This window comes from Episyrphus balteatus, chromosome 4 (assembly GCF_945859705.1).
Source record: "Episyrphus balteatus chromosome 4, idEpiBalt1.1, whole genome shotgun sequence".
NCBI classification, from domain to species: Eukaryota; Metazoa; Arthropoda; class Insecta; order Diptera; family Syrphidae; genus Episyrphus; species Episyrphus balteatus.
Window position 1 is genome coordinate 17,794,351 of NC_079137.1, and position 27,961 is coordinate 17,822,311.

The 27,961-nt window shown below is 32.8% G+C and overlaps 1 protein-coding gene across 3 annotated transcripts in view; it reads right to left on the minus strand.

The window, feature by feature from the left end:
- LOC129920280 (GAS2-like protein pickled eggs) overlaps positions 1-27,961 on the minus strand; it is a 202,542-nt gene that overhangs the window by 101,517 nt on the left and 73,064 nt on the right. The window lies entirely within an intron of this gene.

A 27,961-nucleotide genomic window follows, 5' to 3' on the forward strand; every position in this document is an offset into this window, starting at 1 on the left:
AGAGCTAATATTTTGCCCGTGTATTTATAGCTTTTTTCAGTTTCTTAAATCATTTTTTATTTTAGGACAAAAACTAACGGTACCTGTTATATAACGGACATATAAAAGTTACTCTTTTTGGAAAACGGCTGTAACGATTTTGATTATAATTTTTGTATGTAAGAGCCAACTTTTAAATAAAAAAATATTTTTTTGTACCTACCTACCGTTGTTAAACAGCTTTTTCGAGATATGAATTTCTCGTAAACGACATAGCCGATTTCAACCCAAATTTTTATATCGTTACATAAAAAATTTACAAAGTTCTCAAAAAACACATTTTGCGATTTTTTTTAAATATTTCATTTTTTTTTTGAAATTTCGTTTTTATATGTTGAATAATATTTTCCTAAAACATTTAAAACGGGTTTTAAATAATTATAAAAATATATATTTTATTAATTTGATTTTGTTTACAATATATGTACGATGTACCTACTTATGAAATTCTTTAAAAAAAATCAAATTATAAAAACATTATATTTTTCCTAATTTTGATCAGTATATAAAAAATTTAAATTTCATTTAGGTAGGTATGTTGTTTTAACCGTCAACTATTCATTTAGAGATGACATCAATATAAACCAGTTAAATTATTTGTAAATGCCATAGATAAAGCCTATACAAATCCTCTGTCCTACGGAAAAGATTTTTTGAATTGAATAGTCTTTAGAAATTCAGATATAATGTATGTATCTTTATGAATAGCATAATTTACATCCTACCACTTTGACTTTAAACTTCTTATTTCTAAGAAAAATATATTAAGATAACTGTACCATGCGGTTTACTTAACATTGCCATTTTAATCTACATTGTATAACAGAAAAGAATAACCTTGAAATTCAAAATGGCAAGCACTTTTTTTAAACCGACCAACTGTGACTTAAACGAAATTCTTCACATTTTTTTAATTCTGCATTAATTAAATATCATAAATTCATGTTTGTAGTTACGACCGTATACTGCCCACCTTCCTTCGAGTAGCGTGTACCTACATCAACATGTTGGAAAAAAAGTATTATTCTAAAACGAAATCCATGTCAAAAAGATACAAGTTGTTTATTAATCTGCAATGTAAATCCATTTTTGAAATCAAATACAATCGCATTAATTAAACTCGAAATGGTAAAAATTGCTCTTGTGTACTGCCGCTACCACCACCGCTATCGCGCAGGCGCGCGTCAAAACTCCAAGTCACTAAGAAGTTGGTCCGCCAAAATACCAGATTGTGTGTGCAGCGTGTAGGTGAACTCGTATATACAATCAAGACCAAATTGGTATCGAAAACTAAAGCGAGACACAGAACCACTCACCATCGCGATTGTCCAAAATAAGATAAAACTTCCGAGCAATTAGGTCACTGGTGCTAACAATACATACATTTATAAGATGGCAGCCGACGCGCGGTGGTATGTTTTGTGCCTGTACTGGCGTCAACTTTGTTGCAAGAAATTGATTGATATTGGAATCTTTGCCATCCAGGGAACCTTTCTAATTAACTTTGCTGTCTGGATTTACTTGTATTTATTTGTTTAATTAAAGATATCTGAGTTTAAATCGATAAAAGACTAGCGGATAAATTATTTTTGTTCAAATAGAGGTTACTGGCTTCTTCGGTGACCAGAAAAAGAATGTTTGACGCCATTAAAGTCTTGGAGTAATGACTCCGTCTGAGTGCGATTTTATGTTTTTAACTAAATATTGATTTTATCTTTCTTAGAAAAACTTTGCGATTCGCAGCTTTGTGACTGTTCTCTTATTTATAGAGACGTCAAACGTGAGTATGTATTAACAGTTATGAGTAGTTTTGTCAATGTTTCCGTTTTGCTGACAAGCCCTTTATCTTTTTACAGTTTCATTTATTGAAAAAGATGTAATTGAGTCATTTAAATGAATATTTTCTGTTTCCTGAATAAATAAAATTACTAACATTTTCAATGGAAGTTTATTTAGTTTTTAAGAATTGACAGCCCATTAGCTATTAAAGAAAAGTGATAGATAAAATTGAAAAATATTGGGTACTTATAGCTGTTTTAAGTGGAACATACATTTCTTTAGTAGTTGAAGATTAGATCAACAATAAATATGAAAAACACTTTAAAACATTCTTAATATTAAAATCAGAACATTTCTCCTCAATTTCCATTTATGAAAATTTGAACAAAAGGGCAAAAAGCTGAGGATTTAAATTTTACAAACTAGTGTTGAAAATTATTTTGATTTTACAATGACTTGACAATGATTCGAAAGAATCTCCTGTTCGAAATACTTCAGGTATTAGTAATTGATTGAGAATATAAAAATAAAGTAGGTAAGATATTTAAGAACAGCTTAATGTTTTTTTCCTAAGAAAAAGGAGTTAAAATTTTAATGTTTTATCGTAGGTACATAGGTACCAACCTATACCATTAATTTCGATCATAAACTTTTAATTGAAATGAAAGACTTGTAGGTATGTCAATAGTAGTTCTATTTCAAAGTCATTACACCTCCATCCTCCACGGATTAAAGGAATTAAAATGGCTCTTCGGCGCCAATCCTACTCATTTAACATTGATGGTTGCACTATATCATATCAGTAAATCTTTACTTACATTTCAAGGTCATCGGAAGCGTAATAGAAATTCCCATTAATATAATCAATTTCGCAAAAGAAGGAACAAAAACACAAAAAAACAGAAATCGGAAGGTTTCCCCATTCAATAAAAAAAATTAAAACACCAACCACTTTAAATCTACAAAATAAAAATATACCTCCACAATGTCTAAAATATATATAATATAAACAATAGTTTAACAACCAAAATATACATTTGTGTATTTCTTGTTACTGGCAAGAGGGAAATCCAATGGCTCTCTTAACACTAAACAAAACCAACAGTGCCAAACAAGTTGTAGTTTTAAAAAAAGAAAAAGTACTTTTTCGACTTCCACGAGAAGTTTTGTAATGTTACATCTAAAATAAGGCAACAAATATCAACCTGAAGCATAAAGGCTGGACTTATCTTTGTTAAGGCCTGTTTGTGACAGTAAAAATGTTCTTTATTCATACAAATTTTTCCATACTCCATTAATTATATGAGTTTTTTGGGCAACCGAAAAACCACTTCTTGAGTTAACTGGAGAGAAATCCGTTTGCAGGATTAACTTATTCTGGGCGGCATGACGGCAACTACCAATTTCAATTTCCAATCCGACACTGGAAAAATAGAGTCTGCGAACGCGAGTTCCTGGGTGAGATGGTAAATCTGTCAGCAAATAATATTCTACAATTGCTCTTCGTTGTAATCGAATCGAAAAAAAGGTGACTAGATATTTATGTAATTTTAATTCACAAAGTATTTTCATTCATTTTAAACAGAAACACTCTTGTATCGTTATCTCTTCAAGAATTAGGAAATACCTACTTACTTACCCAAATGTGAGATAATAAAAACTGAAATAAAAGCTACTGACCTCTGTTAAGCATAGTTTGACCTATTTTTTGTTTTGTTTGAATAGAAAAATATCTATTTTAGTATGAGATGTGGGAATAGTTCACATTTCTCGGTAAATTAGAAAACTCAATGAGATTTACTTAATGATTGATGGGTGTACCTACCTAGCAAGAAAGAAGTTTTTTTTCTTGAAGTTTGCATATCAATCAAAATTATTCTCTCACATACTTACAAATGTTAACCACATGAACTTGACATTTGTCTATATTCTGCCCACAACTATATTACATTCAAACTTGTCCATTTATAATGCCAATGATGTGCAATAATTAATCTCTGTCTGGACAGCCAGATACAAAACATGTAAGTATGCAAACTTTATGACAAAGAAAGAAGTTTCTGAGAAAAATGACAAGTGATCGCGCGTTTTTGGTCCGGCTTGTCAAATGAAGAATATTGTCACACCATGTCATTGGAATGTTTATGACTTTGCGCGCTATGTTGCCGCCGCCGCCACTGCTATAGATATTAATGTGCGCGGATTTTTTAGTTAAAGATCATGACGAAGATTCTCAAGATATTTTATTCAAATCACATCGGCACGCAGGTCCGACAAAGATAGGAATCGGTTCGAACGTGATAAGCTGATGATCTGATTAGCATTTTAGTTCGACACGATTCAGTACCGCTGGTGCCGCCTTTAACACGCACATTGGGTGTGGTTCGGTTATGGTTGTGAGATGATTGTTTGTGAGAAAACAAAAACCTTACCTATGGTGGCGGACAAAACGATATACGAATATTATTTGGGTACAAAGAAAAACAAACAACAAGTGCAATGATTTTTTACCAGCTACGATGTTGGACTGCTAAAGCAATCTGAGCGCTAATACTCGTTTGCATAGCTTGCAAAGTTCTCCATAACTCAATTATATACCTAAATAAATCCTTTTAGAGTTATAGGTTAACAGAAAACCGAACAAAACATTTAGTATTAAATTTAGAAGTAGATATCCACGACTGGATCGTATGTTATGTTATTCCACTTAAGTTAGTGGCGAAAGTCGTTATGGGAATTCCCCTCGATTCCAGAGAAAATGCCGACTATAGCGGAGTTGCTGTCCAGCAACGTTAGTGTCAAAACTATGCTTCTGATCAACAAATTTATAATTTTATGGATTCATTAGAATTAAACATGAAAAGAGTAGGTATAATCTTCATGCCAAGATCATTTTTATTTAAGTTCAGAAACACTCTAAACTTAGAACTAAATAAGTTTTTTGGTGAACGGGCTTCAGGTCATGACCTGAAGCCCGTTCACCAAAAAACTTATATAAGTACAAAAAAGGTCACCAATATCAATACTTAGAACTAAATCTTGCTCTGAGCTCTCAGCAGAAGTTTTGAAATTTGGTCAATGTCACATTGCCTTCGAACACACACAGATAACCAATTTAGATTAAGACTTCTCTGTTTGACAAACACAACATCCTGGGCATCTTGTCACATCTAATAACTCACTTTGGAGCAAGTACAACACGAATCCATTAGGAGCGCACATATTTGTCTTATACACTAAACAGATATTATTGCTATATACCATGTCTAACATAGAAGAAAAACAGTGTTTGTGTTGGCCAACCTAATTCCTCATACGGCATGTTGCACCTTGGTTGTAGCTATTTCCACACGACTTGACTTTACTCGTTAATCGTAACAAACACTCACCCTCAGGAATAGTTGTTACAACAAACATGGAATTTCTGTCTTACGTGCTTCATGTGCACCGCTACTATGTATAGGTACCTCTGTTTTGTGACTTTGTTTGTTGTAAGTATTTTAGTTTTGCGGCAGCAACAGTAATTTACGACTACGCGCAGCCGCATTATAAATCTGTCAAAATTATAAGTTGCACTAGACGAACTGCTGCACCGACACCGACAAACTTTGCCACTGCTAGCCGCTGACCGGTCTCGAATAGAATTTCAAAAATTCCAACACACAGCTACAACTCGCCCCAACTCTGTTACACTGAACATTTCAATTTCGGTCCTTCAACACCGACCCATTAAATCAGGATTAATGGTGGTCTCCAAACGGTGGCATGTATACTTAAAACAGTAGGCATGGCCATCGCCAAAGCCATGTTGACAAAGGAGCTCCAGAAAGATAAACAGAGCAAACACTATTAAAATGACAAAAGCCTTCGTCGCTATGTCGTAGTGGAAACTGAGCGGAAACTGAGCAGACGTTTTTGAGGCAAAAAAGAAAAAAAAATATTTGGAAAAAGAAAATATTTAACACAAACCTCGTAGCGACCAGAGTTACCATGAATGAAAACGTTATTTTTAAATATTTTATTCTATTGTACGAGTATATGTCAAGGCTATGATGTTCTAAGGAAGTTTAATTTTGAAGTCAGTCTCCAGAAACAAAATTTTTTCCAAGTTTCCATTCTTATTTTAAAGTTTTATCGTTAAAATTGATTTTAAATGAACCTTCATTGAATGTGCTAATTAAAATGAACAGTTAAAAGGAATTTTTTTATTCTGTTGATAAACATTACTTTCAATTTGAAAATCACTTTATGGTGATGTGTTGACCCATAATGTGAGCTTAGAAAAACACAAATCCTTACATCTGGTAACTCTAGACGCGGTTGGCTTTTTCAAGAAGTGGTTTATTTCTTTTTACGCAAGAATTTCAAATGATCCAGTGCAGTGATTTAGGACTTTTAATTGAGAAAAGGATTTTTTTTTTAACTCTCAAACACTCAAATGAACTGCTGAATTGAGGCTTGGCTTATTAAAGTGGCTGACGGTTGTCAACGTTAATTTAAATGGTGGTTGCAGGGTTGGAATTTGTATATGATTTTTATTCTATTTTTTTACCAGTAGACGGCAATCAGCTAACTATTACTCGGTGGTTTGGCAAATTAACACCGTTTCACGAGGGTGGAGCTTATAAGTATTATATTGAATGGACCAGGCGGATGTATTGAATTGAAATTAACCTGAAGTGGCCGAGTGGGTAAATTTAGTGCATGAGAGAGTTGACATGTTGCGTATTTTTTATTTGTTTTAGTTTGAATATAATAAAAGGCGATTGAGTTTTTTACAAAGGGACCGCGCACTGCCGCCGACGCAGATTGTGGCTTGAAAAGGAGGTATTTATTATTCAATTCCATCAGTAGCCAGAGGCATATGAATTGAATGAACAAATCAAGCATAAATTGATGTATGTAAGTTATTTAAGATTTTGAGAGAGCTGGATCGCCAAATATTTTTTAGTGGAATCAAATAAAATCCTTCGGCGATTTTTAAATTATTATTTCATTGGGGCAGTTGTCACCATAAAAACTTAAGATACTTTATAAATGTGTATATACTTGATACTAGTTTTCTTTCTATGGTGAGATATCGACAGTAAAGAAAATCAAAGCGAAAGTACCGCAAGGATCGAGTTTATGACCTTTCATTTTCTATCTCAATTTTAGCAAATCAAACTATCATATCAGCCTCTTAGTGCAGGAACAACAATTCTTTTTAATATTTTTGCTATCGGTTGTTTACATTTCATAAAAGCTAGCAAGATGAATCATCATGACAACAAATTCTATCAGTTTTACTTTTCAAAACAATCAAAATATGTAATTCATATCGATTACTATCTGCCAAAATATACTCATTTTTTTCTCCATCTAAGGCCAAATCAACAAATTTATCACCACCATTACCCCCAACTCCAGTTACAATTATTACAAATTGTTAACCATTCAATCGAGTTTCAAGAAAAATAAAAACACTTCACATTACGCCATAATTTACTAGTTTTTCGTTGTCGCCCATGTTCGGATAGGTCTTATCGCTGTCTTAGATCAAACTACAAACATTTAAAAGATCTAACAGACTAAAAGTAGAGAAAAAAAGGCCCAAAATGTTGTTACTTAGTGTCTCGATCAATAGCAACATCGATCCAATGACGTCTTTGATAGTTTTTTTGATTTTTTTTTCGTCGACCCCAAGTCACGATTTGAGTTTTGTTTTTTTTTTTTTTTCTATTTGTTTTGGCACGTGATGTGCAGTCTAATTTTACAACAAGCTCTTAACTGAAGGCGTTCTTTTCAAAAGATATAAAAAGTTCGTTCAAATGTTTACGATTGAGAGTTGATGATGGTTGATGGATTTGAAATACAAATTTATAGCCATCATTGTTGTCTGTTGACAAATCAGGGCAAACCAACGCCATCACTACCTGATGCTAGTGTCAGAATGAGAAATAAAGCTCACGAAGTCTAGATGCATCACATAGTTTTAAAAAACATTATATTCGTGAAAGTCATTTAGGTTTTATAACTTTTTTGTTCGTGGAAAGAATATTCCACTGTGCGTCGTAAATAAAACTTCGCAAAACACATTCAAATTATTTTTGAAAAAGAAGAAACTATCAGCTCCCGAACACAAAAGCAAATAACATAAAAATAATTGATAATTTTAAAATTGTGCTAGTAGGGTTCCTTTAAAGCCTTTTATCTGCTACATAACTAATTGCTTTATGCTTAGATATATCCATCTTAGTCTCTTCAAGACAATTTATTTAGATTAATTTTAATAATGGACAGACATCTTTGTCTATTTAAATAGTTTAGTTTATGGGCATTTTAGACATTACCAAACGTTTAAATTAATTTGTCTTTTAATTGAAAATTTAATACATCAAAAAACGAATGCGGGTGAAGAAACTTATTTGAAAAATGGCCAGTATACATATATTGAAAAAGGGGAGTTTGAATTTGATTCAATTTAGTCTTGTCTTGTCAGTGTCTTTAGAGTTTGTATAAAAAAATTCCATCTTTAAAAAATTCAATTGAGTTTGTCATTCCGAAGCACATGAAAAGAAAATTATGCTGACCATTTGTTAGTCATAGTTTGAGAAAATAAATCAGTAAACAGCAATTTCATAGACATTAAAATTTGTTTAATTTTGTTTTAAGATAGGGGTCGAAAATGCACTACTTGATTGGGATCATCTTTGGACCAACTACTGCTAGGCTGATATTGGTCTCTAAACTGGACATCACTAAGGGCGCTTACTGAACAAAAGAAAATGAAAATCCTCTTGGGTAAACTTCCCCACGTCAAACTGAAATAAACAAGTAGGTACCTATAAAGAGTCATTAGAAACCTCGAATAGTGTCCGGAAAGTTTCTTCTTCTTCTTCTCCATTATCGACGATAGTCATGATCTCGGATGGGGTCGCAACTCTCCCACTCTACTGCTTCACACTACGGCTCCGCATGTGGGGTTCGCCGGGTTGACCTCAGGAAACGTCGTCGGCAGGCTTCTCGATTTTGAATTGTTCCATGTCTAAGGCCAACTGAATGCAGTTGTCGTTGCATTTGTCTTCTCCATGAGTTCTTAGGCCTGCCTCTTCTTCGCGATTGCGTTGGAACGTCGTAAGCGATCGCCTTTTGAACTGGGTTCTCAGGGTTTCGTCTTTGTACATGACAGTACCAGCTTAAACGGTCATGCTGTATTTTATCCAAGATGGTGTTTTTGACGTGAAAGCTTCCTCGGATTTTCTTGCTTCTGATTCGATCAAGCTTTGTTACTCCTGCTGTCATACGAAGCATTTTCATCTCAGCTGCTGTCAGTTTACTCTCATACGTTCTGTACATTGTCTAACATTGTGAACCGTATGTAAGTGCTGGGCGAACAACTGCAGTATAGAGCTTTCCTTTCAGTTTAGGGGGCATTTTTCGGTCACAGAAGATGGCAGTGATTTTCCATGAATATTTCATTTCCACTTAAAACTAACTACTTAATTACACACAATTAAAAAAAAAACAAAACATCCAAATTGAGTAATATAATTTTCACACCAAATCTGGTTAAAGAACGCAATTTAATAACAATGAATTCACTTGTCAATATTTTTGTTTTCATATTATAATTTAGATCCATAAATTGACGTTGACGTGTGAGATCTCGTAAACGCAACACCCCGATAAGCGAATCATCATCATCACCACTTTAAACGATTTATGGTGACACATTTGAAGCAGCAATTTTTCCTTATAAGAATCTTAGTATATTAATTATAAAATTTAATACAAATAAATATGATCAAGCGATGCAATTATTATTATGTACATATTTATTTCTAATCATTGCCATATAAAGTTCCATGCTGTCATCATGGTCAGTGCCAATTGTGGCAGTTGCGCAATAGAAAACCAAATCAAGATAGCAAATAACTCTGGGAGGGAAAAGTTGATGATGATGATGTTGGGGCAACTCAGCCACCAACAAAGTTTAAGAGAAGTTATAGTAGCTTAATGCAACGAAAAAGACCACCCGCAGACTCTATTGTTCCAGTCTGCATCTGCTTACTGCATTGCAGAAGTCATAACTGCTTCTCATAAATGATCCTTATTCCTTATCCGATTTAATTTTAGTGCCCTACAGATGGGGCATGGGGCATGAAGCCTCTTGGGGCACTGCGCACCCAGATCCTTTGTGTCTACGAGATGTATGTATATGTTAACGAAGGTGAATGAAGAAAAACGCAAAAAACAAAACACCCATATAAACTTAAATCGGGCAAAATTCTTAGAAAACTCCGTGAGTTATAAAAAGTGTTGCGAGGTCACCATTCCCAAGAATAAAGTCCACGACTAGGTCGGACGAATATGCTCTCATGATTTATTTTTCCAGAGCAGTTTGGCGGCTTTTAAATTGATTCTTGTAAAGGCGTCGCGTCAGTCGTGTCCTTATTTACCTTTTGCAAGTTGTGTGAGGTATTCAAATATTGAATCATTTTTTTTTGTTCACGAATACATAACAAGGTTTTATACCTTAACTCATATAACAAATAAAACAAGAAAAAACAAATGAAACAAATCTCTATGGCCAAGAACATTTTAAAAGTCTCTAATGGACAAAATAACAATGGCAATGCCTTCTGACTAAACTTAAATCCTGTGAGGCCGAGGAAGAGGGAGGGAATAAACCTTACAGTGCGAAAGAGAGAAATGTTCTCTTCACTACCTACCTACCCGACTCTGATATGCAAGACTACTATACTCTATTCTTTATTTCAGATTGCCAAGGGCTGTTTGTCGTTTGTGTGGTTGATGGTATTACGTTCTTGCTTCTTCCACTAAATGGAAGTTAAAAGGAAGCATATTTACATTTTTTTTCTTCTGACTTGGACGTTGAAGAAAAAATAACGATAAAAAGAAAACAATCATAATCAAAAATGGCAAAATTGGTATTGATTCTTCTTTTGCATTGTGCGCATACAAAATGTGCTTTCTTACATTATTATTATTTTTTTTTTTTTTCATTTAAGGAAACAAAGGAGAGACCATTCAGTTAAAAATAATGTTTTACTCGTAGTTTGACAGAATAAAATAATTTCAAGTGACGTTTTTAGTCATTTTTCATTTAAAGTAAAATTAGTTCATTGTTTGGCTGGTTGGGAAGGAACTGAGATGTTGGGGAATCAACTTGGCAATTTTTGTGATCGTAAATTGATCAATTGTACCTGTTTCAACTTTTTCTATTGATCGTGAAAGAAACTGGTTTTGTCCACTGATATAATACGTGCGGATATTGAACAGAAATAAAATGACTTTCTTTTTAGCTTTCTAGAAAAGCTTATAGAAATCAGTACTTTCCTTAATTTTCATTCTGCTAGCGAAACCGTTGCTTCGGATGAAAGCTGATCGCTGATCCATCTATGACCATTACACAACGGAACTCTATTCTTATGACGGAAAGATGCTGGGTGACCTGGAAACACGAATTACACTGCTGCAATTATTTGCTGTTATCGTGTTTGAACATAATACAAACTTCACTTTTGGCAACAAGCCGATCAAACCACATTTAAGAAGTACCGTTTCAAGCTAAACGAAAGCAACCACATGAAGTTCTAGGACAGGGATGGCACGCTTGCCATTGGTGGCACGCCATGAAATATTTCCGGCACGCCACCAATTAAGTAATCCAATTGCCATTTGAGCAACATTCAACAATTTTTCCAGTAAAATTTTTCTTGAGATTTTGTAAAACTGTAAAAATCTATTCTTCTGAGAAGAAGATACGCACGTTCTGAAGAACGGATTGAATTAACATGAAAAACCAGACGAAGTAAAATTAACTGAACAGTTTTTTAACGGCAGGTAATTAGGTTTTCACAAATTAAAGAATTTTCGAAAATGATAGGTCTTCTATGGACCCTGATACGACATCCTTTGATAAACTTAACATGTCTAAAGTTTACTGGTTGGAAATTGAAGAAATTGAAATGAAGCTGAACGAATTTCAATCTTGTCCGATATCGACTCAAAAATTAGTCGAAACAAGGAAAGAGTAGGAATCAATCAAACTAGAGAGGGTGGAGGGCAATACGACGAACAATTCCAATTCCAAATTAATGGAAACAAGAAATTGGAAAAGTTAAAGATCTTGACAATACTTTCACCTACTTACGAGTCATAATTTATCCAAATGAATAACATTAAAGATTCGCTTAGAAGCAGATTGTCAGATGATTCCAACTTTTTCTTTCAGTTCAGCCTGCATTTTGCTTACCTACTACTTGACATCGAGTTCACAACAAGAGAAGTCACACTACAATATTTCTTTTACTTTTTATTTTTTGTTTCTTTGTTTTATTTTGTTAAGGTACATCTAAAAATTGAAAAGTGAAAAATTTTAAATTCATTTTTGTCAAACTCAGTTTTTCCGAACGTAAAATTTGCAGATGCAGAAAGCTTATTTTTTGGTTCTAAAAACAATTTTTGTAGTTTTTTTCAAAAACAAATAGTTCTATAAAGAAATAATATTTTTGTAAATCTCCCACTTTTTGCAAAAAGTGGCCATTTAGTTATACCTTTAATTTGAAATTTTGTTTTTTATTAAAACGAACAACAATAATAATCTGTTATTTTCAAATTTAAATTAATAGGTGTGTTTACAAATAAAACGCTGCGTAGTTTAAAATTAATTATTTTTGCTTCTAGTGGTCACAGAAAAAAAAAAAATTGATCAAAACGCCCAAGGCACCTCAAATAAATATTTTTTTTTTAATGGCACGAGGCTCTAAAAAGGTTCGACATCCCTGTTCTAGGATGTACGAATGCTGATATTGATCCCAAGCAAATACCTGAGTAACCAAGTTTAATACCAGAAAACTAAAGAGTGCCTTAGCCTCACATATCTAGAGAGCTGAGAACAATTTGGAGCAAAAGTGTCTGCTTGGATTGAAAAGTATTGGAGAGCTATGTTATATAGTTTGGAAACCACACGACCCGGCTGTAAAAAAAATATACGATACACTTTCTCTAACGAAACCTATGTTCTATTTGTGTGCTATTGAACTTCAACAAAGAGTTTAAACAACTTCGTATTACAAGTGAACAATATTTCCACGTCACTTTTTTCGAATGTCTTGAATTTCCGGAAAAGAAACAACAATAAAATAAAAGTTAAAACAACCGATGGGAAAACGATTAATATTCTGCAGTTTTGTTCGAGATTTAAAAAAAGCAAAGCGTCACGATCTAAGCAAACTGGTGGGTGTCTTATTTAAGCTACTAATCCACTCGTTAGCCGTATTATCTTTAAGTATCAATACATCATGTTTGATAATTTTTTATCTTTGACCTAAAACTTAATCCAAACTTAACAATTTAACAATAAACTGAATCTATAAGAGAGTAATCCTATATTATACATCACAGAATTTTTTGTTTATCACATCATAAGCTTCTGTAACTCGGGTTGTGTGATGAATATAAAAATACAAACCTCTAGCTATGTCATCGCAATTCATTATAAAAAAAACAACTATTTATCTTCAATTTTTCATCAATATCTTCCCTCTTTTATCTTCTTCGTCACCATGCAAAATTACTTATTAATTTCACCTTAAATTAACCATATTATTTCTATATTCAAATTAATATGATTAAAAATGCATTTATTAGGAACAAAACAAAGAAAAAATAAATAAATAAAAATTGGCCAATCTCTACAACAATCGGGAAGGTGAATCTTTTGAATTGGAGGTCAACATTCTTGTAAAGTCAAACAGTCTTGCTATTTATAAGTCTCACTAAAGCATATAATTAACTTATTATTCACTATTATGGTTATTTATTATATGTTTCGTATTCGAAAATATGAACAATGATCTCATCGTAAATTATTTGTTTAACATTGGACCGTTGCCGTTGATGGCGCGTAACTTTGAATTTTGCGACTATTGATGGATATTAAAAAAACAACACGCTCACAAAAAAAATAACGCTTAAAGGGTCCAAAGAAAGACTTTAGAGCTGAAAAATGTCTTTGGAGGAAGGTTGTCTAAATACGGACTTATGGGTGGTATAATGTGAGTGAAGTAGGTGCGGTAATTTAGACAAACAATGTCTAATGATATTGATGTCATATCGCCAAAAGCTTTTAACTTGAAGTGAGAACTAGTTCAAGGAAGTTCGTGGGAAATAAATATTTTTTTTGCAGCCGTCTTAGAGCTTGAATGAATTTCCTAAAAAAATGAAGCTATCCATCAACACATTTAATTTTTAAACTTTGTTTGCCTTTACCCGAAAATTTCACATGCATATCTACTCGCACATAGAATTTATTTCTAAGAAAATAATATGTGCAATAGACAGTTTTGGACAGCATAATGTTGGTATATGATACTTCCATTTCAGTTTTTTTTTTGTTGACAAATTAGGTTAAATTGTTTTTTTTTGGCTATCAAATCAAGCAAATAAACCGAAAACCGGATTTTCCAAAAACCGTTTTTTTTTGTCCGGTTGAAAACCGGCCGGTTTAACCGAAAGAAAAAAAAACCGGTTTTTGTACTAACGAATCATTATCTACACAACATCTACGAATTTGAAAGAATTTTCTTCGTTAAGGCAAAGTTATTTACTGATGGACTACTTTTACTAAAAACAGTATTGAAAAAGAATTTTACGCACAGTTTGAATCTGCTTCGTGATTATTTTAAAATGTGAAGGCAACTTACCACTTGATTCGAATAACATCATTTTTCGTAGGAAGGTACTTGCGACAAAAAAAATATGAAGTGAGTTTTTTTTTCATTCAGAAAAGAAAATCAATTTTAAAGAGAAATTCTTCTTTATTCTCCTCCATTGTCACGTCTTTTAAAAGATTGTGTTTTTAAGCATCACCATCAATGTATTTTAAAGTTCATTGATAGTTTGTTTTTATTTTTATTCTTAATTTCCTAGTCACGTCCACTCCCAAACGAAAAAGTTTCATATCAAATAAAATGCAGATAAATCTTAATCGTCATTATCATCACGTATATAAATGTAGGTATGTTGATATGTGTGGTACTCGATAACCAAAATGGACCTAAATAAATATTTTCGTTTCGACTCAGCGTTTAGTTTCTCATTAGAAAAATAATATGTATTTGATTTAGAGACAATAACGCAAACCTGAATGCATAAATAATAATGTCTGCCCTAAAATACAGAAAGTGATTTGTTTTTTGAATGATGGGGTCAAGAAGCTTAATATTGATTTGAAGAAACGGATAATATAGGCACATACTTGACATTTTTTTTTTGCCCTTTTGTCAATAGTGTTTTCATTTTTCATTATAATTATTTCTGTTTGTTGGTACGTGCTGTGTCGGGTCATGTGGAAAAATGTTTTGTTTGTTCAGGTGAAAAGTGAATTTTGTTTGTGATACATGGTTATGGTTAACCTGGATTGAAAGATTAAACTTTTATTTTGTATGTGTATCCCACCTGCTAGGCAAGTATTTATTGATTCTAGGAGGTTAATTGGGAAAAATGTTGAAATCGATGTTCATCAATAATACCTTCAGGGGAATAATACCTGGTATGTTTAGTAAATATCAGATACCTACATGTAGGTAGTTGTTTCATCTTCAATAGGTTAAGTAGTAGTTATCAAATACCCATTAGGCCATCAATTACAAAGCATAATTATGTTTTGATAAAGATAGTTTAAGCATTTGACTGAGAGAATATTTGTGAACAATTGCTGAAGAACTAACAACCCTGCACTAATTTGAATATACACTCAAATACATTTGTTATTTTATCGATTTTTTTGTACGCTTTCTAAAACAAAAAATCAACGTTTACTCACTACAGATTTGTTTATATGCTTTCGAGATCATGTAACCAACAATACTGAACTGATTTTAATCACATTTGCCTGAAATTTATAAGTTATTCCATCTCGAAATGAATATAAGATACTTTTTTTTTAAATTCTGTAAAATTTGTATTGCAAATTTTCTTGGTTCACTTACTTAATTTAAATCATTAATGAAAAACTCACCTGAAAGAAAAAAAAAAAAGAAAAAACATTAATAAAATTGAAGCAATTAATTAATATAATTAAAAAGAAGGAGTGTTTCAGTATTTAACAATATAAGCTTTAAGGATTAGATTTTGGCAAAAATGATGTTTCGAGGCTAAAAGATACTAATAGGTATTAATAGATGCTAAGTCAAATATTTTGATCATAAAATTGATTGGTTCACGGTTATTTAATGAAACGCTTTTTAGATAATGCATTATATTCTCCACTGGAAGCCTTGCGCCATTAGTATAAAACAAACTTAGAAAATCATACGAGAATTTGAACAAATGCAACCCTAATACATACTTATACATTAGGGCGTTCGTTATTTAGGTTTTTTTTTCGAGAATCAAGTACCTAAGTGGAAAAACTGTTTCTAAATAATAAAAAAAATCATCTTTTCATCTTTTCAGATTTTTATTTTGACACTACATGGCGCCCAAGAGGTAGGGCTGCCAGATAAAATTTTATTGATGTCGGGACAATAGTCGGGACAAATCGGGACACCAAAAAATTACTTGAAATCGAAAATTATTAAAAACAAATAAAAAGAATCACGTGTGTGATTGCAATATTTTCCTTGACTTATTTCCTACATTTTTGTGGATTTCACGCAAAAATATGAATTGTTCAAAATTTAATTTTTTGAAAACTAAACTTAGTCCCAATTTATTCACTCTCCATTAAATTCAAAGTCACCATATAAAATGGGAAGTTTTAAAATTCGTATGCGATTTGAAAAATTTTTATTTTTTAAGGCGTCTTTAAACTTAATGGATAGTCAATACATTGGGCCTTATCCATAAAAAATCATCAAAAAAAAATGTCAATTGATGTATCTTTTAATAAATGTAGGCAACAATCTCAAATTTCCATAAAATTTAACGTCGCCTTTTAAAAAAAGAAGTTTTAAAAATTCTATGCGATTTGCCGAGAGTTAATAAATTGAAGCTAAAAGCTTTTTTGCTTAAAATTTTTATTTTTTTTTTCCCAAAGTTTTTGAAGGAAATCGGAATGTCGGCACAAAATCGGGACAGTTTGTAAATCGGGACAGATATCGGGACAGGGTCCAAATGTCGGGACTGTCCCCTTGAAATCGGGACGTCTGGCAGCCCTACCAAGAGGGTTAAAGTTTTAATAGATTTTGAGCAATTTGAATTATAATAGAATGTAAGTAGGTACGCATTGTTTAAGTGTCCAATACATATATATCTCAGTTGTAAACTGCACTTTTACATTTGAATTTAATTCAGATAACCGTTAAGACGCTCCCATTGTTTATTTGTTTATAGAATTCACCTTAAGTTCCATTCACACCGGTTGGAAGTGCGCACTTGCATGCCAAATACAAGCACGACTTTTAGCAAGCATTCAAGAAGCCATTCATTAACAAAATGTCGTACTACTTTAACCATCAGCCAAGTCACATTGGCGCTAGCTAAGTAAGATATATCACTTTAATATGTCTCTGTGATAGACAGCGTTGTGTGTGGAACGTCCTTTGGAAAAATAATTCATTTAGCCATCAGAGAAGAAAAATATTTTGCCCGTAGTCATATAAGGTACTTAAAACTCCATTCCGTCTTGTTTTATTTATTTGCAAAGCATCCCGTAAGTTACTCCATGCCACTGACATCAAGTCGAGTACAAAAAAAAGGGAAAATAAATTCAGCAAACAGCCCCTGGAAATTAAGAGCCCAACCCAGGTATACCAATATGTTGTCCTCGGTATGCCTTTGTTTCGGTCCTGACTCATTGCATATAAAATAAATACTACAAAATACACTGATAAAAATGTTTTGACCAATAGGATCCGAAAAATTCTATCTAATCCAGTCAAATTATGATTTTGCTGAGAAATAATTCGCAACTGCAATTCGGACTCAAAATATGAAAGTGCACTAGTACAGATTACAGAAGCTAAATCCCTCAATTTCCACAAAAATATAGGGACGACTTTGGCCGCCATTTTGTTTTGAACAGTTTTGCGACTATCACTTTTAGTTCGGCTAGTTTTGGTGTTAGAGTAAAATGTTAAGAGACAAAGTTGCAATAAATTTTATTTCCAACAAAATATGTTCAGTAACTTTTTACCCTAAAACCTACCATTTAGGAATTTACTTATAATGAATTTCGTAAATTCTATGCTTACTTTTTTTATATTCACCATAACTTTTTTTTCTTCAACTCTTATTAAAAAATTGTTGCTATTAAATTTGAAGAACTATTAATTTATATGATGTTTTTCTCATATAAGTTTTTCTGTCCGAGTTACCGTTCCCTCACTAAAACGAAAAATCAGTAAACAAAAAAAAAAATAGCAAAAGCAGTGTGAGGGGAGAGTATGATAACTGTGGCGCCGAGATTTGGTAACGATATTTTGAAGAGGGGGTTCAATACAAGTATTTTTTATTATGGGAGGGGGGTCTATCTATCCCGTTCAGGCACGAGGGGCAATTTTCTAAAAAAACAATCTAAAATTAAAAAAATATTAAATAACAACGGCAACACTTACAGTTATGAATGATACCTTTTTAAAAGCCACAATTGTACGCATTATTGTAATTTTTAAATCTACCATTATCAAATCTCGGCGCCACACAGTTATCGTACTCTCCTCTCACACTGTTTCTGGTATTTTGTTTTGTATTGATTTTTCGTTTTAGTGAGGTAACTCGGAAAAAAAAAACTTATATGAGACAAACATAGATAGTTAATAGTTCTTTAAATTTTATAACAGCAATTTTTTGATAAAAGTTGAAAGAAAAGTTATGGTGAATATAAAAAACAGTGAGCATAGTATTTCACGAAATTTATTATAATTTTTATATGGTAGGTTTTAGAGTAAAAAGTTAAAACATATTCCGGGGGAAATAAAATTTACTACAACTTTGTCTCATAACATTTTTCTCTAACACCAAAACTAGCTGAACTACAAGCGATAGTCGCAAAACTGTTCAAAACAAAATGGCGGCCAAAGTCTTCACGATTTTTTTTGTGGAAAATGAAGGGTTTACCTTCTGTACTAGTGTACTTTCATATTTTGAGTCCGAATAGCAGTTGCGAATTATTTCTCAGACCTTAATACAACCAAATCTAAAATGACTGGACTAATCGTGTTGGTGCTACGTTTGTATAAATTTAAAATTTTTGGTACCTGAATCGTTACTGGTTACTATTAAAAGTTTATTTTTTCTTTTTGATATACATAGGTATTTGGAAATAGTAGAAAAACATGAAACGAATATGAGAGATATTGAAAAAAACAGTATTTTTTGTCGATATTTCAACAAGAGTCAATGGGAATCTGGTAAGTTGCCACCAATTTTTTTTCGTCTAATGCCACTCCATTCTCATTAAAACAATAATTCATTCTAAACAGAGAATATGTTTCTCATTCAGTGTATATGAATCACATCCTGCCATACAGATGATGTCAAGGTGATGGTGTGAGAACTTCATTAAATCTCAAATAACAATAAAGAAAAACCATACTTTTGTCAGAATATGTACCACACATGCTGATGGAAGTTTTTCTTTCCCGAGATTCCTCATTATGTTTGAGTTCCGGTTTGTCCATTTGGTTTGATTCCAAAGGATCGTCAACGTCATAAAGTCATCATTTCAAACGTCCATTATGTCATGTCACTTCCATCAACGATTGCATACAGCAATCAACCATGCCACGCTCTGTCAACATTCGCGTAATGGGCTTCTCTTCAAATAGATAATATTTGTTTGTGATGTTCCTGGCCTGCCTATATACCTAGTAGGACTAGGACGAGTTGCATGCACTCAACTCAGCAATTCAGCATATGGATGTCACATTCTCTGATTTGGATATTTGCCATTGCCATATACCTAGTTGAGTCGTTTCTCAAAAAGCAATCCTTTTACGCATTCTGTTTCTGTTTGCTGCAACACACGGCCGCGGCTGGTGACGTGGCGCGTCACAACGCACATAGCATGACGATGAGTGAGCGTGCAAAGTTGAAAGACACACGGAATTGTTTACTTGTACGCATTCCACGGATGTTTTTGTACTCGTATAGCCTCTTTTCCTCGATCGTCTTCTCAGGATGTCACGAGCTGCTAATGTGTGTGGCTATTTTTGACTTCAAAAAAGTCATTTGTCCGTTTGAATACTGGGTGTCTAATTCGGCGATCATCAAGACTGTGACTGCTATAAATAGCGTCAATTGGGATAGAAATTCCTTTCTAAACTTAAATTGAACAAGAATGTTCCCTTTTCTATATTTACATATAAGAAACCAATCGTAAACAATTAGGTTTATATATGGCTCACTTAACAGCAAAGTTTGCTCAAACACATTCTAATTCATTGAACAGAGCAAAAGGCGAATGGCATATTGAATTACCTATTAACCGGCACCCTCAGGGTCACTTGTTTTTTTCTAAACAAAAAAGAAAACCTACCCCAAGAGAGAACAACAAAACTGAATGAGAGAGAGCTAATATGACGCAAGGAATTAACTTTATACTTCATCGATGAAAATGTCATAATTAATGTCCTTGACATGATGACTATTATTTGACGTCATATGCAGCACAAACAAACACAGAGCACACCCTCGCTAGCTGTCAGCAACATTGCACTTCACCACAGCACACCAACAATAATCTATGAGGGTGAGGAGTGAGAAGGGTTTCAGCAGTTTAGAGCATAAACAAAAAATACCAAGACTGGAAATTTTCGTACGTCTTTCCCCCCGAAACCCTTTTGTGTACAGTGCTGTCTGTGAATATATGTGAAAGACACCACGTTGGTAAATGACGTTAACACGCACACATTTATAGATTCACGACATTCACCACACATTTGTCACGAACACAACGATAGGTTCACGACATTCACCACACCTTGCAGCTTGTAGGCAAACGTCAGTTGACCGCCGAGTTTCCAGTCTTGGTATTTTTTGTTTAGGGTTTAGAGACTCAGTTCCAGACTCAACTCAAAAAATCTTATTAACATGTCAAGCCATTTAAGAACCCTTATTGTCGGCTAATCCAATTCATTTTTATTCATGTTCGAGGGTAAAGTTAGACCTTGATGGTAAAGACCCCTATATCCGAACTTGGTATCAATAAATTTATATGAGAATTTATATTAAAGCCCATAAAGATAATGATTTTTTTTTTTATAAATCTCCAGAGGCAAATTTTTCTATATCCGATTTCTTTATGGGAATTGGAGTGTTGGGCAATAAGAAAATCTTTTTTGCGTTGTTTACATTGACATAAATAAGAGGAATGAGAGCAAAGCATCCTTTGCTGTGTATTCTACAGTGCTGTTGTTTAATAGTAGGCGTTCAGAAATCAGAATAATTATAATGGTCGGAATCACCAGCTTATCTGAAGCCGCCTGTGCGAGGCTTCTCCTCCTCTGTGCCACTTAGTGCTCTATTATATGATTTTTCTTCTGCTCTCTATATCTCTCTCTCTCCCTCTTGTGTCATTTCGTCTGCGTAAAGCAAAATAAGAGATCCTATGTATTTAGAACAATTTTGATTTACGCCGACTTTTTGTAAATTACACTGCCGCTCATCTGAATAGGTTCACATTTTAGTTCATTTTACATTTGGCCTGTCTTGGTATTAATTGCAATGGCACATCTTTTTTATGTATGTAACGAGAGAAAATCTTTATGCGCTTAGTTTAGGAGAAAAAAAATTGTCTTGGGGCCTACCGTTCTTCTCACACGGTAGCTAGACCAAATCTAGTCATAAAATCAAGCATATTTTTTGGCTCATCTGAATAGGTTCTAAAGCAAAAATGTTAATAAATGATGAGTTGCATGGGTCTGTTGGACTCAAAATTGTGTCTGTCAATAAATCTGATTGTGTATAACCTGTAAGGGTGAAAACGGGTCGTGAAAAATCTTTAGGCGCGGAAAAAATGTGGAAAATAAAAGAAGCCTTTGAATTAGACCGAAACCAACGATATGCATTGGGACAAAAACAAACACAAGTTAAAATTTAGTAAGCAGTTATTTGCGCAATATCCAAGGGTATAGAAACAATATTAAAAGTCGATGTAACTCAGTCACAACATGGGCCGATAGATGTGCAATGATCAGAATAGCATGACTTCGAGCTAAAAATTAAGCTGAAAACGGGTATAAAATGCAGTTTAACAACGGCAAAACGGGTTGTCAGAAGTGGTAAACATTTGAGGAGAACAAAACTTCGCAAAAATTATCACTTTAAAAACCACGAACAGAAACTCACCTCCAATAGTAAAAAAAAACTCTGTTTGAAATTGCAGATCAAAAGTTTTGTATGAAAAAATAGCTTTGCACTTAATGACATTGCCTTCACAGTTATGTAGACACCTTAAAATAATGCTTCACTCTACGAAGCTCATAAAAATAGGAATTTATCCCTCAGGGCCCACTTAATTCATTTTTTTTCCTTTGAAAAATCACCGGTTGCAAATTCGACTTTCACGACAATTTTTTTTTTTTATTGGAGGTGAGTTTCTGTTCGTGGTTTTTAAAGTGATAATTTTTGCGAAGTTTTGTTCTCCTCAAATGTTTACCACTTCTGACAACCCGTTTTGCCGTTGTTAAACTGCATTTTATACCCGTTTTCAGCTTAATTTTTAGCTCGAAGTCATGCTATTCTGATCATTGCACATCTATCGGCCCATGTTGTGACTGAGTTACATCGACTTTTAATATTGTTTCTATACCCTTGGATATTGCGCAAATAACTGCTTACTAAATTTTAACTTGTGTTTGTTTTTGTCCCAATGGTTTCGGTCTAATTCAAAGGCTTCTTTTATTTTCCACATTTTTTCAGCGCCTAAAGATTTTTCACGATCCGTTTTCATCCTTACAGGTTATACACAATCAGATTTATTGACAGACACAATTTTGAGTCCAACAGACCCATGCAATTCATCATTTATTAACATTTTTGCTTTTGAACCTATTCAGATGAGCCAAAAAATATGCTTGTTTTTATGACTAGATTTGGTCTAGCTACCGTGTGAGAAGAACGGTAGGCCCCAAGACAATTTTTTTTTCTCCTAAACTAAGCGCATAAAGATGTTCTCTCGTTACATACATAAAAAAGATGTGCCATTGCAATTAATACCAAGACAGGCCAAATGTAAAATGAACTAAAATGTGAACCTATTCAGATGAGCGGCAGTGTATGTATCTTTAATAGAATAGAAGAAATAAATCCAGTGCACATAAAGCTATTGATCTTTGAAACATATTTACTTTAAGTTTCTTAGATCGACTTTATAAAAGTTCTGTAAAATGCACAAATTTCAAATGGACTTGAATCATTACTGTTCTGAACGCCTTATGATGAAGGAAGTACTTACCACTCATCAATAAGGAATGCTTGTTGAGATTAAAATTTATATACCGTGCACTATATTAAAAAAATTCTCGTATGAATTTCTTGAAAAAATGTGTTTTTAAAAACAACAGTGGCTTAAAGTGGTATAACATTGTTGCGTTAATAACTAACAAGAAATGTGTTACAAAATTGACATAGGACATACGAGTCAGCAAATTATCTAAGACAACCTCCCAAAAATTTAAAAAAATAACTGAAATAATTAAAAAGACTTTTGAGTTAACTTTGGGTCATAATATTTGGTCTTGGTCTCATTAGATTCAGCATATCCATCGTTAGATATAAGGAGAACTTTTTGGGTCTTTTACAAATCGCGTAGACAATTTTATGTAGATTTTAAATTGAAATAAAAAGAAATTATTTACGATGAATATTTTAAATTTTTTTTACAGATAGCTACATAATTTCAGTTTTCAGGAGTTAAAACTAATTATTAGATGGTTAAAATATATAACAACCTTTAATTGGGTTGTAAACAAAGAAAATAAAATACACAGTTTAAAAAACTAAAAATACGCTTTTATCACGCACTAAAAACTATAAAATAATTTAATTGACTTATAGGAAATGCTTCGATCAAAAAGCGTCAAGCGCTTTGTTCAAAACTCTATGAAAGTACAAGCAACCTTACCTATCATGAATGAAATTAGATTCAATTCGACTTGGGTTGTATCAGCCTCCAGACGCCTTCTCTTTCGCTCGTATCTGCGAGGCTAAAATTGAATTTGAGGTGTTTTGACCCCCCAATGCCCCTCCCCGAACACAAAAAATTGTGTTGTCATCCGAACTACATATATGTACAAAGTTTCAGTTCGATACGATAATTGGAAGTGGGTCAAAATTTAATTCCAAGACTTTATTACATTATTCTTAGTTATACTATGTTTACGCTAAATCTAAATCTCGAGATTTAGAATTAATCTACTTCGCTAAATCTCAGATTTGGGTTCAGCTACCCTAAACTTAAGATTTTCACCTACTTTCAATCCGAGATTTAGAAAAACTCGAGATATATGCTGAATCTTCTTAGCTAAATTTCGGATTTAGTGTAGGTGGAAACGTAGTATTAGTTAGTTATTTAGTTAGTTATGTAGTTACAAGTGAAGCTAATAAGCGTATTAAAAAAAAGCAAAAACAATCTGCCCAAATTTTTTTTGCACAGTACTGTATGTCTTCTAAATACAATTCTCCTCTCAGTTGGAAACTATTTGGTGGTTTATACTATATACATTACATATATGTATAATAAAGAAAGGATTCTTCTCTGTTTTCATTTGTATGAATGCAAAACATTCTGAAACGGGGTTGGTTTTAGTTTTTTTTATAACATATGGCCGGGGCGATATTATCGCTTTGAGATTTTAATGGTGTTAGTTCCAACAGAGTATTTGGCTTGTTAAAAGTTAAGATAACAAACAATTTTTGTCTGGAAAAAAGGACGATTGAAGAAACTATTTAAATTGCTTTGGAATGTACATAACATACATATGGTCAAAAACATGCATACGATAACGATAAATACAAGTCTTTGAATTGAATGTTTGACATTCAATTTAAGGGAAATTGTACGAGGAAAACACATAACTTTGAAAACTATTGATTTTAAAAATAGGTACGCAAAATTCGACAAGACAATCAAATCATCCTTTATACTTAAAAATTTGTTGATTACTTTGGATTATTTCTATATAAATTTCTACCTCATTCCATTATTAATTAGAAATCATACAAGTTCCAGAATAAGTCAAGTATCCTTATACATCTGTGTGTCAAATCCAGTCGTTCTGAATTATTACCGACCGTTATTTGCAGTTGTGTATTTATGAATATAATATACGTTTCTTGAGTAAAGACTGAAAAAATGCGTTGTAAAAATGTTTTGTAAAATATTCAAATATGTAATTTGAAAAAAAAAAAAAAAAAAAAAATGAAATAATTAAGTATTGTGTTTTATGTCGACCCTAATTGATTTCAATGATGGAATTCTCCAGAAAGAAAATTTAGTTTCGTGACTGATTTAGGTCCTAAAATTTGTGCATATTTAATAATACAAATTTTATTTACAACTTTTGTGAAAAAAGTTCTTACTCGCATCCCTAACGAGGTCAAAAACATAAGCTCCGTACGTGCTTTCATATTTTTTTGATAACACAACACAGAATTATAGGTTTGTTGCAGACTTTCTGTCCAATTTTGTATATCCTTTTCTGGACCAAATGTTTAGGTAGTTTTTTTTTTGCCAAACTCATTCATTCCTATAAATTAAGGACATCCTCGTGAACTTTTGATATTAAAGAATCTTAAATCAAGAATAAGCCATTCCAACCTAGTCAGTTCTACTAAACTTCAAATTCTTTTGCTGAGCTTACTTTTAAAATAAATTTTCTTAAGAATCAAACAAACAAAAATAAATGTAAGAGTTCAATCCAAATGTAGGCGTTTTGAAACTGTACATGTATGTACTGTACATGCTTTATTAGTTGCTCCCATCAGTACCTTAGGCTTATCGAATAAGAAACAACAATAAACAATTTTGTTTTTCTTTATTTGTATAATTGATATTTTTTCAACTAAATGATAACAAAGAATCTCCCTGTAATTACGGGACAGCTCATGAAAACATCAACAATACATGTTGGATAATATATTATCTTCGCAGACAAAAATAACATTTCCGGCATATATAAGGCTTCAAAGCAGCACACGTGCATTTTTTCAACTCCAACATCGAAGCAATGCAATAGTAGCGGCTGGCTGTACTGCACAGATAGATTCCTTACTAAACGCATCAGAATTCTAACATTCTTTGATCTATACCTGACGAAAAAGACTGCGCACATTTGTAAAATCTTTTCCTGTTTTTACAATTTCCCAAATACAAATAAAACCAACAAATCTTCAACCGCACCGATAAATCCGCTGCAACTATATGAATAACATCGATACCCCCGCGCAGTATCAGGAGTGAGTTCTTTCTATCTCCTCCTGCAAGGCACTCAGCGTGCAGCATCTGCAGACAAATTTTCAACTTTTGGCTTGGGATTCTTTTCGTTTTCTACCCATGGGGTTGTGTTGTATCTTGTACTGGCTAAGCCGTTAGACAACCAACTGGATGGCGCCAAAATATGGTTTCAATTCTAAGGCATACATTTATGTTCAACATCATGATTATGCGCATAATAATTCATTCGTTCGTATGGAAAAATTAAAATTTTAAAATAGATACAACAGCTACTCTTCTTCACTTCACGCAGCTCAGCGCACCAAATGATACAATAGTATCTCATGGAACGAATCAAGATGAGGATATGATCTTCTGCAAAATATTGTATATGGCTCGAGAGATCTATGGACTTGGAATTGATGTTGTCGGATACAGTTAGTGACATATATATTTTTGCAGAAAGTGTTCATTGAACTTTATGTTATTGCTTCAGAACTGTAAATTGTGAGGTGAATTTTTAAAGATTAACCTAAATTATTATTCATAAGTTTGTGGTACTCATACCTATTATGAAAAGAATTAACAAACTTCTATATTAGGGTGGGTCAAAAAAATCGAAATTCTTTTTTTTGAATTGGTACTCCGAAAAATCGATTGCTAGACCCCTCTAGAATATACACAACAAATATGAGCTCTTTATATTAATGGGAAGGTCCTCCGCTTTGCAATTTTCCATTTTTACATCAAGCTTCTACTAAAAAAAAATAATTTTTTTATTAATTGACTTTTTAGCAAATTTCTTTTCATATTCTTGTAGGAAATTGAACGCTCTACAAAAAAGGCCTTATACACTTTTTTCGTTTATCTAACCGTTGAATAGATATTTGAGGTTCAAAAATCGAGAAAATCTTTAAAAATTCGTTTTTTGTTCTTAATTTTGTAACAAATTGAAAAATTATAATGATCAAACGCGCAAGACATATTCTTGTTGAAAATTGATTGCTCCACAAAAAAGGTCTTATTAACTTTTTTCATTAATCTAACCATTCTAAAGATATTCGAGGTCAAAGTTAAAAAAAAATATAAAAACATTTTATATTTTTAAAAAATTTCTAATTCACTGAAACTTCATTATTTTCAAATTAGCAAGATATATTCTTGTAGGGGCTTAAACGTTCTACAAAAAATTCCTTGGAATGAAATTGATTGCTTTAACCGTTTAGAAGATATTCGTATCCAAACCAATGCTCACTGATTTCAATAGTTTTCTTATGACCCGTATGCATTGCGACAACCAAACCAGACTTTTGCGTGTTGGGTTAAAGAAATAATCTTCAAAGATTTATCACTTTTCGTATGTCAACCGCCAAAGGAATAAGGAGGACTTCTCAAACTACCTCCAAACAGTTTATTAAATAGTAACAAAAAACGCTTGTTGCAGACAGGAGTGCATTTGATAAGGGGTTTTCGAGATACTTCGATAGCGTTAACATAAAGAATAATCATTTTTAGCAAAAAAACAGAACCGACTTCCATGGCTCAAAACTGGGTTTTATGATTTTAAAAATAGTTCCTATGGCTAAATGTAGATGAAATTGAAATGGGACCACACTGCAGCCACCAGCTTTCCAATACAAAAAGATTTATCAAAATTGGTTCACTCAGTCCAAAGTTATGCGGTAACAAACATAAAAAAAAAAAAAAAAAAATACAGACGAATTGAATACCTCCTCCTTTTTGGAAGTCGGTAAA